This window comes from Mustela erminea, chromosome 1 (genome assembly GCF_009829155.1).
Source record: "Mustela erminea isolate mMusErm1 chromosome 1, mMusErm1.Pri, whole genome shotgun sequence".
NCBI lineage: Eukaryota > Metazoa > Chordata > Mammalia > Carnivora > Mustelidae > Mustela > Mustela erminea.
This window is the reverse complement of record NC_045614.1, coordinates 161,392,791-161,405,283: the sequence shown is the minus strand read 5'-3', so window position 1 is coordinate 161,405,283 and position 12,493 is coordinate 161,392,791. Positions and strand designations below refer to the sequence as shown.

General features: G+C 35.2%; 1 long non-coding RNA gene across 4 annotated transcripts in view; it reads right to left on the bottom strand.

Annotated features, from left to right (window-relative positions):
• Window positions 1-12,493, bottom strand: part of LOC116594113 — a 47,559-nt gene that overhangs the window by 14,642 nt on the left and 20,424 nt on the right. For 2 of the 4 annotated variants that reach the window (XR_004287056.1, XR_004287052.1), the window contains exon 2: window positions 9,069-9,105. This is a non-coding gene — a long non-coding RNA (uncharacterized LOC116594113). Of the gene's footprint in view, window positions 1-7,748; window positions 7,997-9,064; window positions 9,106-12,493 lie in introns of those variants that run through there. The other 2 variants (XR_004287058.1, XR_004287057.1) reach the window with 2 other exon arrangements.

Here is a 12,493-nt window from a genome sequence, read left to right as displayed (position 1 = left end):
AACTAGTAAAGATAGGAGAAGGTGTCTTCTACTTCAGTTGTGAAAGTTGCAATGCAAAATTTCAAGAAACATGAAGAATCAAGAGAACATATTGTCACCAAAAGATAACAATATTCCTCTAATAACTGAACTCAAAAGTATGAAATTTCATGATTTAGCTGATAACTCAAAATAGTTTTTCCTCTTTTGAGGAAATTCAACAAGCTATAAGACATACAGACAATTCAATGAAATAAGGAAAACAATACATAAATAAAATGAGAAATTTAACAAAGGGACAGCAATCATAAAAAAGAACCAAATAGAGCTTCTGGAGTTAAAAAATTCAATGAACAGAATGAAAAATGCAGTAGCATCTGTAGCAGAATAGACAAAATGGGAGACAGAATCAATGAACTAGAGGATAAGGACTTTGAAATAAAACTGGAGGAGAACAAAGAAAAAATAATGAAAAAGAGCAAAGAAAATCTATGAAATCTTTGAGACTCTATCCAATATTAGAATAATTGGGGCCCCAGAAGGACAAGAGAGGGAGAAGTAGGTAGAAAGTTTATTTAAAGAAATAAAAACTAAGAACTTCCCAAACCTGAGGTAAATCATGAACATTCAAGTTCATGCAGCTAATAGATACCCTATTATCTTAATGCAAAAAGACCTTCTCTATGTCACATTATAATGAAACTGTCAAAAATCAAAGACAAAGAGAAAATCCTAAAAGCAGCTAGAGGAAAAAAACCTACTAATGAACCATCTCCTTAGGCTATAAGCAGATTTCTCAGCAGAAACCCGTAGGCCAGAAGGGAATGGAATTAGATGTTCAAAGTGCTGAAAGGAGAAAATTACCAGCCGAGAGTAGTGTATCTAGCAAAGTCATCATTCAGGTATGAAGGAGAAATAAAAGCTTCCCCAGACAAGCAAAAGCTGAGGGAGTGCATCCCCATAGACCTGCCTTGCAAGAAATTCAGAAAGAAGTTCTTAAGCTAAAATGAAAAGATGCTAACTAGTGATATGAAAACATGAGAAAGTATACAACACACAGGTAAAGATAAATGTATACTCAGATTTAGAAAAGTGTGTTCTGTAATAGGATGGTGTGTTAATCACTTAACTAAAGTATGAAAGTTAAAAGAAGAGTATTAAAACTAACGATAGCTACTATACGTTAATAAATATATGATGTAAAAAGAGGTAAATTTTTGTTATACCCGAGTTTTTGCATCCGAGAGACCACCAAGGAGCCAACACTGATGTAATCCCACGAGGGTTTACTCAGCAAGCTTAAGCTTGGGCCCAAGTATACCCGACACAGTGGAGTAGGAACTTGGACCCTGAACAAGATTACAGTCAGAGTTTTTAAAGGCAGAGTAGGGGTGGACTCGGCGGTTGGTGAGGACAAAGGGGGTGTTCAGAAGGGCTAGCAGGGTAAAGAAGATTGTCAGGATATTGGAGGCCTGGCTATTATCAAGCCAAGGCCATTTTTCCCTCTAATGAGGCACTAACATGAAGACAGTTGGGAGTTTCCTGGTGGAATGTCACATTCCTCCTATCAAGTGTCCTTGTTAGTGAGATTTAGGACTGGGACATTTGTAAACTGAGGGAGACTCCTGTCTTGCAGGATTGTGATTTCTGCATGTTAACTATTTGTTCACACATACTACCGAGGGGAGGGGAGCGGGTGGAGAGGAGGTGTAAGGTGCCAGCTTTTGCTTTGTCAAGATGGCTGTACTTATGTGAGGGCTAGACTCGAGGTGGGTACAGCCTTGGTTTTCTTGGCCTCCATATTTTGTGATAAAAAATATAAGCAAGGTGGGAGTGAAAGGGTGGAGCTCTCATGTACCATTAGAGTTCAGTTGTTATCAGCTTAAAAATCAACTGTTTTATCTGAACCTCATGATAATCACAACGCAAAAACTAGATGATATTAACAGAATAATTTTTAAAGGATAAAAAAAGCATACCATTACAGAAAATCACCTATTTACAAAGGTAGGCAGAAAGAGAGGAAAAAGAAACATTGGAACTATCAAACAGTCGGGAGAGCAACAAGATGGCCTCAGTAAATCCTTACCTATCAATAATTACTCTAAAGGTAAAAGTGAGGAAATAGAAAAAGATATTCCAAGGAAGTAGAAACCAAAACCAAAACCAAAAGGAAGATAAGTCAGCTGTATTTACATAGCTATATTATAAGCTATATTTATATCAAACAAATATAAAAAATTATAACAAACAAATCAGAACAAATCAAATAAAATAATCTTTAAGTCAAAAACAGTAACAGGAGATGAAGAAGGTCATTATGTAATCATAAAGGGGCCAACTTATCAGGAAGATATAATAATCAATATATACACACCCAACATTGGATTTCCTAAATATATTAAGCAAACACTAACATATCTAAAGGGAGAAACAAACAACAACACAGTAACAGTAGAGAACTTCAATACCCCTTTAGGCAATGGATAGATCATCCAGAGTGAAAATCTGGACTTGAAACATACATTATACCAAATGAACCTAACAGGCATTTATGAACATTTTATCCAACAGTAGAAGAATACACATTCTTCTCAAGTGCACATGGAACATCTTCCAGGATGAATCATATGATATGTCTGTCACAAAACAATTCTTTTTTTTTTAATATATTTTATTTATTTATTTGACAGAGAGAGACATCCCAAGTAGGCAGAGAGGCAGGCAGAGAGAGAGGAGGAAGCAGGATCCCTGCTGAGCAGAGAGCCTGATGCAGGGCTCGATCCCAGGACCCTGAGATAACAATTTGAGCTGAAGGCAGAGGCTTTAACCCACTGAGCCACCCAGGTGCCCTTGTCACAAAACAATTCTTAACAAATTTAAGGAGATTGAAATAATCCCAAATGTGTTTTCTGACCATCATGATATGAAACTATAATGGAAATCAACAACAATAGGAAAGCTGGAAAATTTACAAGCATGTGGAAAATAAACCCCACACTCCTAAACAATAAATCAGTCAAAGAAGAAATAAAAAGAGGAATTAAAAAAAACTTGAAACAAGTGAAAATGGAAACAATACTCCAAAAGCTATGAGATGCTGCAAAAGAGAGAAATTTATAGCAATAAGTGCATCTATTGAGAAAATAGAATGATTTCAAATAAACAACCTAACTGTACACCTTAAGAAACTAGAAAGATAGTAAATTAAAAAAAAAAGAAAAAAGAAAAGAAATAACAACCATCAGAGTGGAAATAAATGAAATAGAGACCAGAAACACTGTAGAAATGATTGACAAAAATAAGAGATGGTTTTTTTGAAATGGTGAACATAATTGAAGAAGTCTTAATGTTATAATTAATAATAAAATTGATTGAAAGTGTTTAGTTAGACATAAAAAAGAGAGAAAAGACTCAAATGAAATCAGAAATGAAGAAAAGTCATTACAAATGATACTAGAGAAATATGTAGGTTCATAAGAAACTACTTTGAACAATTATATGTCAACAAATTGGAAAACCTGGAAGAAATGATATCTGCCAAGATAAATAATGAAGAAGTAGAAAATCTGAACAGACTGTTAATGAGTAAAGACATTGAAGTAGTAATTAAAAACCTCCCAACACAGAAAAGCCCAGAGCCAGTTGGCTTCTCTGGTAAATTCCACCAAACATTAAAAGAAGAATTAATGCCAATCTTTCTCAAACTTCCAAGAACTTAGAGAAAAGGGAACATTTACAGGGCCAACATTACTCTGATAACAAAACCAAATAAGGATACTACAAGATAAGAAAATAAAAGGTCAATATTCTTGATGAATATAGATGCAAAAATTCTCAGCAAAAAAACTAAGTTCAACACGTTCAAAGAATCATATACCATGACCAAATAGAATTTATCCCTGGGATACAAGGATGATTCAACATATGCAAATCAATAAATGTGATACATCAAATTAATAAAATGAAAGACAAAACTCACATGATCATCTCAATAGATGCAGTAAAAACATTTGACAAAATACAACATCCTTTCATTGTACAAACCTTTGACACATTGGGTATAGAAACAATATACCTTAAAATAGTAAATTCCATATACCAAAAGCCCATAGAAAATATCAGACTCAACAGGGAAGGGTGGAAAATTTTCCACTAAGATCAAAAACAAGAGTGCCCACTCTCACTACTCTTACTCAACATAGTACTAGAAGTCCTAGTAAGAGCAATTAGGCAAGACAAAGAAATAAAAACTGTCCAGATCAGAAAGAAGTAAAATTGTTGTTATTTGTGCCTGATATAATCTTTTTAAAAAAATATTTTATTTTTTTGAGAGAAAAATCAAGTAAGAGAGATTGAGAGAGAGAGAGAGAGAGCATGAGCAGAGGGAGGAACCGAAAAAGAGTGAGCTTGACTCAGGACTCAACTGCAGGACCCTGGGATCATAACCTGTGCCTAGGGCAGATGGTTAGACTGAAGCACCCAGGTGCTCCTGCAGGTGATATAATCTTATATAGAGAAAATTTTAAAGATAACCAAAATACTTCTAGAACTAATCAGTGAATTCAGTAAGGCTGTAGATACAAAATCAACATACAGAAATTAGTTGTGTTTCTATACACTGACAACATAAACCTGAAAAAGAAAGCTATTCCATATTCACAATAGCATTGAAAACAATAAAATACTTAGAAATGAATTTAACAAAGGAAGTGAAAGATCTGTGCAATGAAAACTATAAGACTGATGAAAGGAATTGAAGAGGACTTAAACAATTGAAAGGATAGTTTGTGATTTTGAGTTGAAAGAATTATTATTGATAGGATGTCCACACTATCCAAAACCATCTACAGATTAAATGCAATCCTTATCAAAATTCCAATGAAAATTTTGACAGAAATAGAAAGCAACCCTGACAGAACCACAACAGACTCCAAATAGTTAAAGCAATCGAGAAAAAACAATCTAGAAGCATCACACTTTCTGACTTCGAACTATACTGCAAAGCTGCAGTAATTAAACCAATTGGATACTGACATTAAGAATGGACACATACACAAATGGAAAGAATCTTGAGCCCAGAAATAAACCTTGCATCTATGGTCAACTAATATTTGACAAAGCAGCCAAGAACAGTCAAGGGGAAAGGATTGTCTTTTTGACGAGTGATGTTGGGAAAACTGGGTAACTACATACAGAAAAATGAAATTGGACCTTATCTTCCACAACTCACAAAAATTAACCGGAAGCAGATTAAAGACTTAAACATAAGACCTTATACAATAAAACCAAAACAAAACATGGAAAAAGATCCTTGATATTGGTCCTGGCCATGATTTTTTAGATAGAACACCAAAAGCAAAGATCAGTAAGTGGGACTGCATCAAGCCAAAGAGCTTCTGCACAGCAAAAGAAACAACCAACAAAAAGAAAAGGCCACCTATAGAATGAGAAAAATATTTGCAAATATTGCATAATATTTGCATATTGGAAAAGAGTTTAATATCCAACATAACTAATTCATGCAAACTGATAACAAAAAATCCAATTATGAAATGGGAAGAGGAATGGAATAGATATTTATCCAAAGAAGATATCCAAATGGCCAAGAGATATATGAAAAGATGCTCAACATCACTAATCATCAGAGCAATACATATCAAAACCACAATGAGATATTACCTCACACCTGTTAGAATGGCCATCATCAAAAAGAAAAGAGGTTAACAAGTGTTAGAAAGGATGTGGAGAAAAGGTACCCATTGTGCACACCTGGTTGGAATGTAAATTGGTGCAGGCACTGTGGAAAACAGTATAGAGACTCCTAAAAAAAAATGTGTGTGTATACACACACACAAACACACACATATACATGTGTGTGTATATATGTGTGTATATATATAGCATAAGATCCAGCAACTTCTGGGTGTATACCCAAAGGAAATGAAAATAGTATATTGACAATGCATCTACACTCTCATGTTTATTATATCATTATTCACAATAGCCAAGATATGAAAACAACCTAAGTGTCTGTCAATGGATGAATGAATAGAAGATGTAGTGTGTGTGTGTATATATATACATATATGTATGTATATATACACATACATATATACACATACATATACGTGTGTATGTGTGTATATATATATACATGTACAAATGTATATATACACATACATATATGTATGTATATATATATTCATACAATGGAATATTACTCAGCCATGAGAAAGAGGGAAACCTTGCTACTTGTGACAGCAGTGATGGACTGGAGAGACATTATGCTTAGTGAGATGACCCAGACAAAGACAAACAATATATGGTATCTTTTCTATGTGGTATCCAAAAAACCCAAACCCATAGAAAAAGAGTAGAAAATGGAGGTTTCTAGGGGCTTCAGGGCTAGAGGAGTTGGGGTCATTTTGTTTAAGGCTACAAACTTACAACTAGCAAGTGAATAAATTCTGGAGAGCTAATGCACAGCCAAGTGATTATGGTCGACAATACTGTATTATATACTTCAAACTTGCTAAGAGACTAGATCTTAGAAGTTCTTACCACACACGCACACAATGATAATGGTGTGACCTGATAGAGATGATAGCTAAAACTAAAGTGATAGTCACATTGCCATGTACAAATGTATCAGGTCAACAGGTTGTATACCTTACACAATGTTATAAGTAAATACATTTTTAAAGATTTACGTATTTATGAGAGAAAGAGAGAGGGGGGGAGTGAGTGAAAGAGAGGAGGGGCAGAGGAAGAGAATCACCAGGCAGACTGCACTGAGCATGGAGCCCAGGATATTGATCCCACAACCCAAGAGACCAGGACCTTAGCTGAAATCAAGACCCAGATGCTCAACAAACTGAGCTGCTCAGGCACCCCTGAAAATTACATTTTTTATAAAAAATATAAATGTTAAATATATTTAATTCTATATAAAATAATATCAGATAAACTATAATAAGGCAATTATTTGAAACACTAAACACTATATAAAAATTTATTTATGAAAACATTGTATTTAAATATTATTTGATCATCTACAAAAAGGGTTGATCCCATGTCAATGATCTCATACCAACTACATGCAGTAATTTTCTGTGAAAACATTTCCAAATATTAAGATTCTTTTTGCTTCTGAACTACTTGGGAGGAATGAAGAAGTAATATTTATAAGCTAGCCCTAAATATTTTTCTCTGGCTCATTCACCTTTAAATAATTCTACCTCTTGCTTGCAAACTTGAGACTTTTTTGAAAGCTTTAATCTTTTTATTTTTTTTTTCAGGATGGCATTAAGAACAAGTTACATTGTTTGTTGTTGTTTTGAAAGAAAGTGTATTCAGGTTTTTTCTTCTTCAGTATCTGTATCAATTTCAATTTTGTCATGTTTATATTCCACTTGTTTGGAAAATCTGTGAACTAGAATAAGATTTGTGTCTGCAATGAAGTTTGTGTTGTCAATTGACTTTTGTTGCTTTTGTTTATAAGGATTTTTGGAAGTATAGAAGAATGCTTTTTAATCAATGAAATACATCTGCTTAAGCACTTCAAGTGTAGTATATAAGTATATAAAGGTGTTGATGGTTTATTTTTTTTTAAAGATTTTATTCATTTGACACAGAGAGAGAGAGAGATCACAAGTAGGCAGAGAGGCAGGCAGAGGGGGAGGGGAAAGCAGGCTTCCCACTGAGCAGAGAGCCCATTGCCTATGCCAGGCTTGATCACAGGACTCAGATCATGACCTGAGCCGAATGCAGAGGGTTAACCCACTGAGCCACCCAGGCGCCCCTGGTTTATGTTTTTTTTTTAATCTCAGTATTACACCAAAAGAATATCAGTGTCTTGGCACCGAAATTTAACACAGTCCACTAGAATTTTGAAAACCAATATTGTGATCTCAATTTCTTCTCTAGAATTCTTCAATTAGATAAGCCTCAGTCAGAGAAACTGGAATTGTTATTCCTCTTTCCTCTGGGGGAATAAAGTGAAAATTTCCTTCTTCTGTGGAAAAAAAAAAAAAGTGAGGAGAGTAGTGTTCCACTCAAATGCTTTCTTGTTGCCTTTATAATAAAATATAAACTTCTGACTGTCACCTGCAAGAATCTATATGAACAGGCCCCTAGTTACCTTTTTGACGTCAGCTAGTACCACTCATCTCCTTGTCACACTGGTCTCTCTGGATCCAGAACTGCGAGGCTCTTTTCCACCCTTGGGCCTTTGCACAGCTAATCCCTTTGCTAGAAATGCTCTTCCTCTCTAGCTCCGAAGAGAGTTTCATTCAGATGACAGTTAGAATTCCTATCCCTCCAGAAAGCTTATCCCTGTCCCCTCATCTACAGGAGCTCTCTGGTCACTCTCTGTCCCTTTGCCCGATGTACTGATTCATCTTCTCAGTTTCGCTACTGGTTATTTTTCTTCCTTTCATTTACTTATTTATTTTTAATGTATGCCTCTCCTGCCACCTCCTTACCTGGCCCCATAAATGAGCCATGAAGGAGGATCTTTGTCTTTTTCAGTGCTATATCCTCAGTGCCTAGAACAATGCCTGGAACATAGTTTTCACTCAGCATTTGTTATGTGAGAGAATGAATAAAAGAATGAGTAATTCTCTCTCCCATCATTTGTGACATGCAGAATCACCTTCATCCTTCCTGGAAGTGTATTTCCAGGAAGTGTACACCTCCCTGGAAGTGTACTTAGAGGCTACCATCCCATGAACGTAATTTCCTACCTAACATTAAGGCATAGCAAACAAGACCGAGAAAATGGAGTGAGTGTCTGATGACACAGCTGGGCAAGGAAACAACTTGCAGATTCACAATGCTAAGCAGGACAGAAAACCCTTTTTTATACTGACATACTATAGTTTCAAAAATTTGTATCTTGGTGGTAAGTTAATGCCTCTGAAATATCTTTGCATTAAGCAGGTGTCTCAAACCATGATACCCTTCCCATCTTTTGACGTCACTGATAGATTCATGTAGTATTCATGTACTACAGTACTGTTATTTTCCAAACATTACAGACTAAGGGAAATTTAATTATAATTTCTGTATCAAGATGGAAGACTTACCATGCAGGCTTATCTCTCCTGCCTTCTGGAAGTCCCACTGAAATGATAATAAAGTGGCTTGAAACATTATAAATATGCAATAAAAAAGGAGAAAAGGTGAGCATATGTCAAAAACCATGGAGTTCTAACAAAATAATGAAAGATGAAAAATAAAGATAAGAGTGCATGTTGAAGCAGTAGGGAGAAAGGGTGGTATAGAGCAGAGAAGGATCTAGAAGAGAGGAAATTAACATGAAACCTGAGGCAGAACTCTGGAGAGGCTCACAATTCAGACCCAGAGTTGTCTGACTAAAACTCTAAATCCAGGCCAGTTGAGTTCATTCCACATTCTCTAATTTCCCCAATCACATGCAGTCTCCTGGTAAGCCAGTTATTTGCACCCCACCTCATTAAAAACAAAAACAAACAAACAAACAAAAAACAAAGGACACTTCCACAAGGAAATTAAATACATTTTCTGAGATTACCTAACATAGAGTATTTGGATATCAATATTTGGTTATCTCCAGAGCAAAGATCTCTACATGTGGGCATTGGGGGGTCCTGAAACATAACTGGCCTGCTATCTTGTTTTCACAGTATGAAAACTACAGTTAATGAGCTCCACCTACATTCTAGAAGCAACCAAGAGCCATAAATCACCTCTAGCTCTTTGAGGAAATCTGGATCATGAAAAAATAGATCAAGTTAAAAACAAAACTAAAACCCTAATTATTTAAGTTAGAACAAAGAGAAGTGACTTATAAAACAAAAGAAAACAAAAAGAAACTTAAAAACAGGTAACATTCGAGTTAGTATCTAGGGATGTTTGAGAGGTTATTTATATAAAACAAGCATAGGAGCCTGCAAAAACAGAAAACCAGTTATCTTGAAAGACCTCTTGGAAATCACAGCTATGACTGACCAACAAAACAATCTAAAGAATCAGTGAAAAGGTTGAAAGATAAAACCATAAAACCTAGGAAATCTTTGGAAGGAAGAAGTAAAAAAAAAAAAAAGACAAAGTCTGAGGGAAAGATGAAAGAAATAGAGAATTAATTCTGGATGTCCAACAAGAGATTAAAAGGAATTTTTTAAATGATAAATTGACAGAAATTATTATAGGAGGAAATAATAAAAAATAGAGAGAGAGAACATAACTCCCACAGGTGAATGATAACACTGAAAAGTACCACTGAATGCCAACGTCAATAAATGAAATGAAAATCCACATTATCTCTGGAGGCTTAGAACACCAGAGAAAGGGGCAAAAATAAAACCAAATTTCCTAACAATGAACAAAAATCAGAGGGCATCAGAGTTCTCATAGATCTCCAGTATTCCTTAAGCACTTCAAAGTCAAGACAGTTCTAGAGTTCAGAACATAAGCAGTTGCAGCTGAAGGAAATGAGAAAAAAAGAAAATTAAATACAGAAATAAGCCATACAAAATTTCCATAGAGTTGATAACAGTAATTCCTAATGTTTTAAAATATTAGTCTAAAATATAAATAACACACTTATTTTAAATTACCCCCTTTTGGGGCGCCCGCATCGGGCTCCCTGCTCCGCAGGAAGCCTGCTTCTCTCTCTCTCTCTCTCTCTCTCTCTGCCTGCCTCTCTGCCTACTTGTGATCTCTGTCTGTCAAATAAATAAATAAAATCTTAAAAAAAAAATAAATTACCCCCTTTTAAAGAAAATATTTGCAGATGTTCCTAAGTTGGTCTCTTCTGTTCCCTGACAAACCTTCCAATAAATGAAAACCAGTTAAGGTTACCTTTTTCACTAAACCCTCATAATTTTAAGTGTCTAAAAATAAAGACAAGAGATAGGCTAAGAAGAACTACTACATAATTTTTGTCTTTTTTAAATGTTCATTAATTTGAAACAGAGGAGGTTCATTTTCCTGCGCTCAGTTTTTCATCCTTCTCCTTCTCTATATTTTCCTTTTTCCATTTCTCTTGATACTTTGCAAAAGTCATTCAGAGTCTCTTTGTGATTCTTAGTCATATTGATGAATTGTCTGCTGGGAAAAAAAAAAAAAAAGGTAGCATGGAAATGATACAGAAGTACATGTTTCTGTGGTCACTGTGCCTCTTAACCGTCTGGTCTCCACTCTCATGTCTGCAGCATGAGAAGGGTTGACTAGATAAGTCCACTTGGTCTTTCTGCTTTAACACCTCTTCTCTGAATACAATCCCTAAAAGGTCAAGGGCCAGGGTTTCTGCCATAGCAGTTTGCTCCTGTAGAATGGTAGGGATGCCTGTTCTCCATGCTTGCCATGTAGAAACACAGTAAGGGAACATTTGTAACAAGCTTCATCCTCGAAAATCACTTCTATGGCTGTGAACTGTTTTTGATGTTTTGCAATGCAATCAATCTCATTATGGTTGCAAAATTTCCCCCACATATTTATATCATAAATGCATTATTTTTATCTCAAAGTCTACTTTCTTGCTGGGATGTTCATCTACTGATCTGGTCGAATTGCAGAAAAGGGTCACATATTCTCCCAATACGTATGGAAAACCTAAAAATAAAACCCCTAATTAACAGGGAGCTACATATTTCTATCACCCTCTGGATTTAGCCATGTTCTAGCACATACTCTTGTGTATCACGATTATCTTTTTCCAGATCTCTTTTCTAGGGTTGTCAGATAAAAATAGAACTGTTGGGTAAACCTGAATTTGCAATCAACAGCAGAAAAAATTTTCGTATGTTCCGAATACTACACATTCATACTAAGTGTTTAGTTACTTCCTTGAAATTCCAGTTTCACTGGGTGTCCTGCATTTTTATTTACTAAATCTGGCATTCCTACTCTCTTCCTATGTAACCAACAAAACCGTTAAAAAAAGGGCCTCTATTTTGTTCACGTCTGTGTCCCTAGTTCAAGCACTGTATCCTCACATAGTAAATATTCAATTTTTGCTGAATTAACTGATGAGCATGCAAAGAAAACAACTAGAGGATAGAGAGTGTTAGCAAATATTATTTGTAACCTAGTAGTTCATAAGGTGAAAATTAGTCATTCAACCAAGCTAAACTCCATGTATGGTTACAGTAGACTAGGTCATGAAATGACTGCATACAAATTTTGAGTATTTAAACATATGTGAGAGAAGTTATTCTGATGTCTAGTTCAAACTCCTTATGAACCCCTCGACTTCTGATACAGTGTTAAGACTAGAAGTGGCTCCAACATATTCAGTACACCATTTCTAAAAGAGGGAAAACACTACATTGGATGGTCATGGAAACTCAACCAAACTGAGAAGAACTTTTGCTCCCTTTAGTAATATTTTCCCTCAACACCTGGGGCTGGTAATCAAGGACATAATTAAGTTATTATAGTAACAATAAAACCATTTTCCACAGGAAATTTTAAATAAAAAAAAATTTCTAGTCAGTAACAAAGGAACATTTTGGAGCTATTTTGCCAT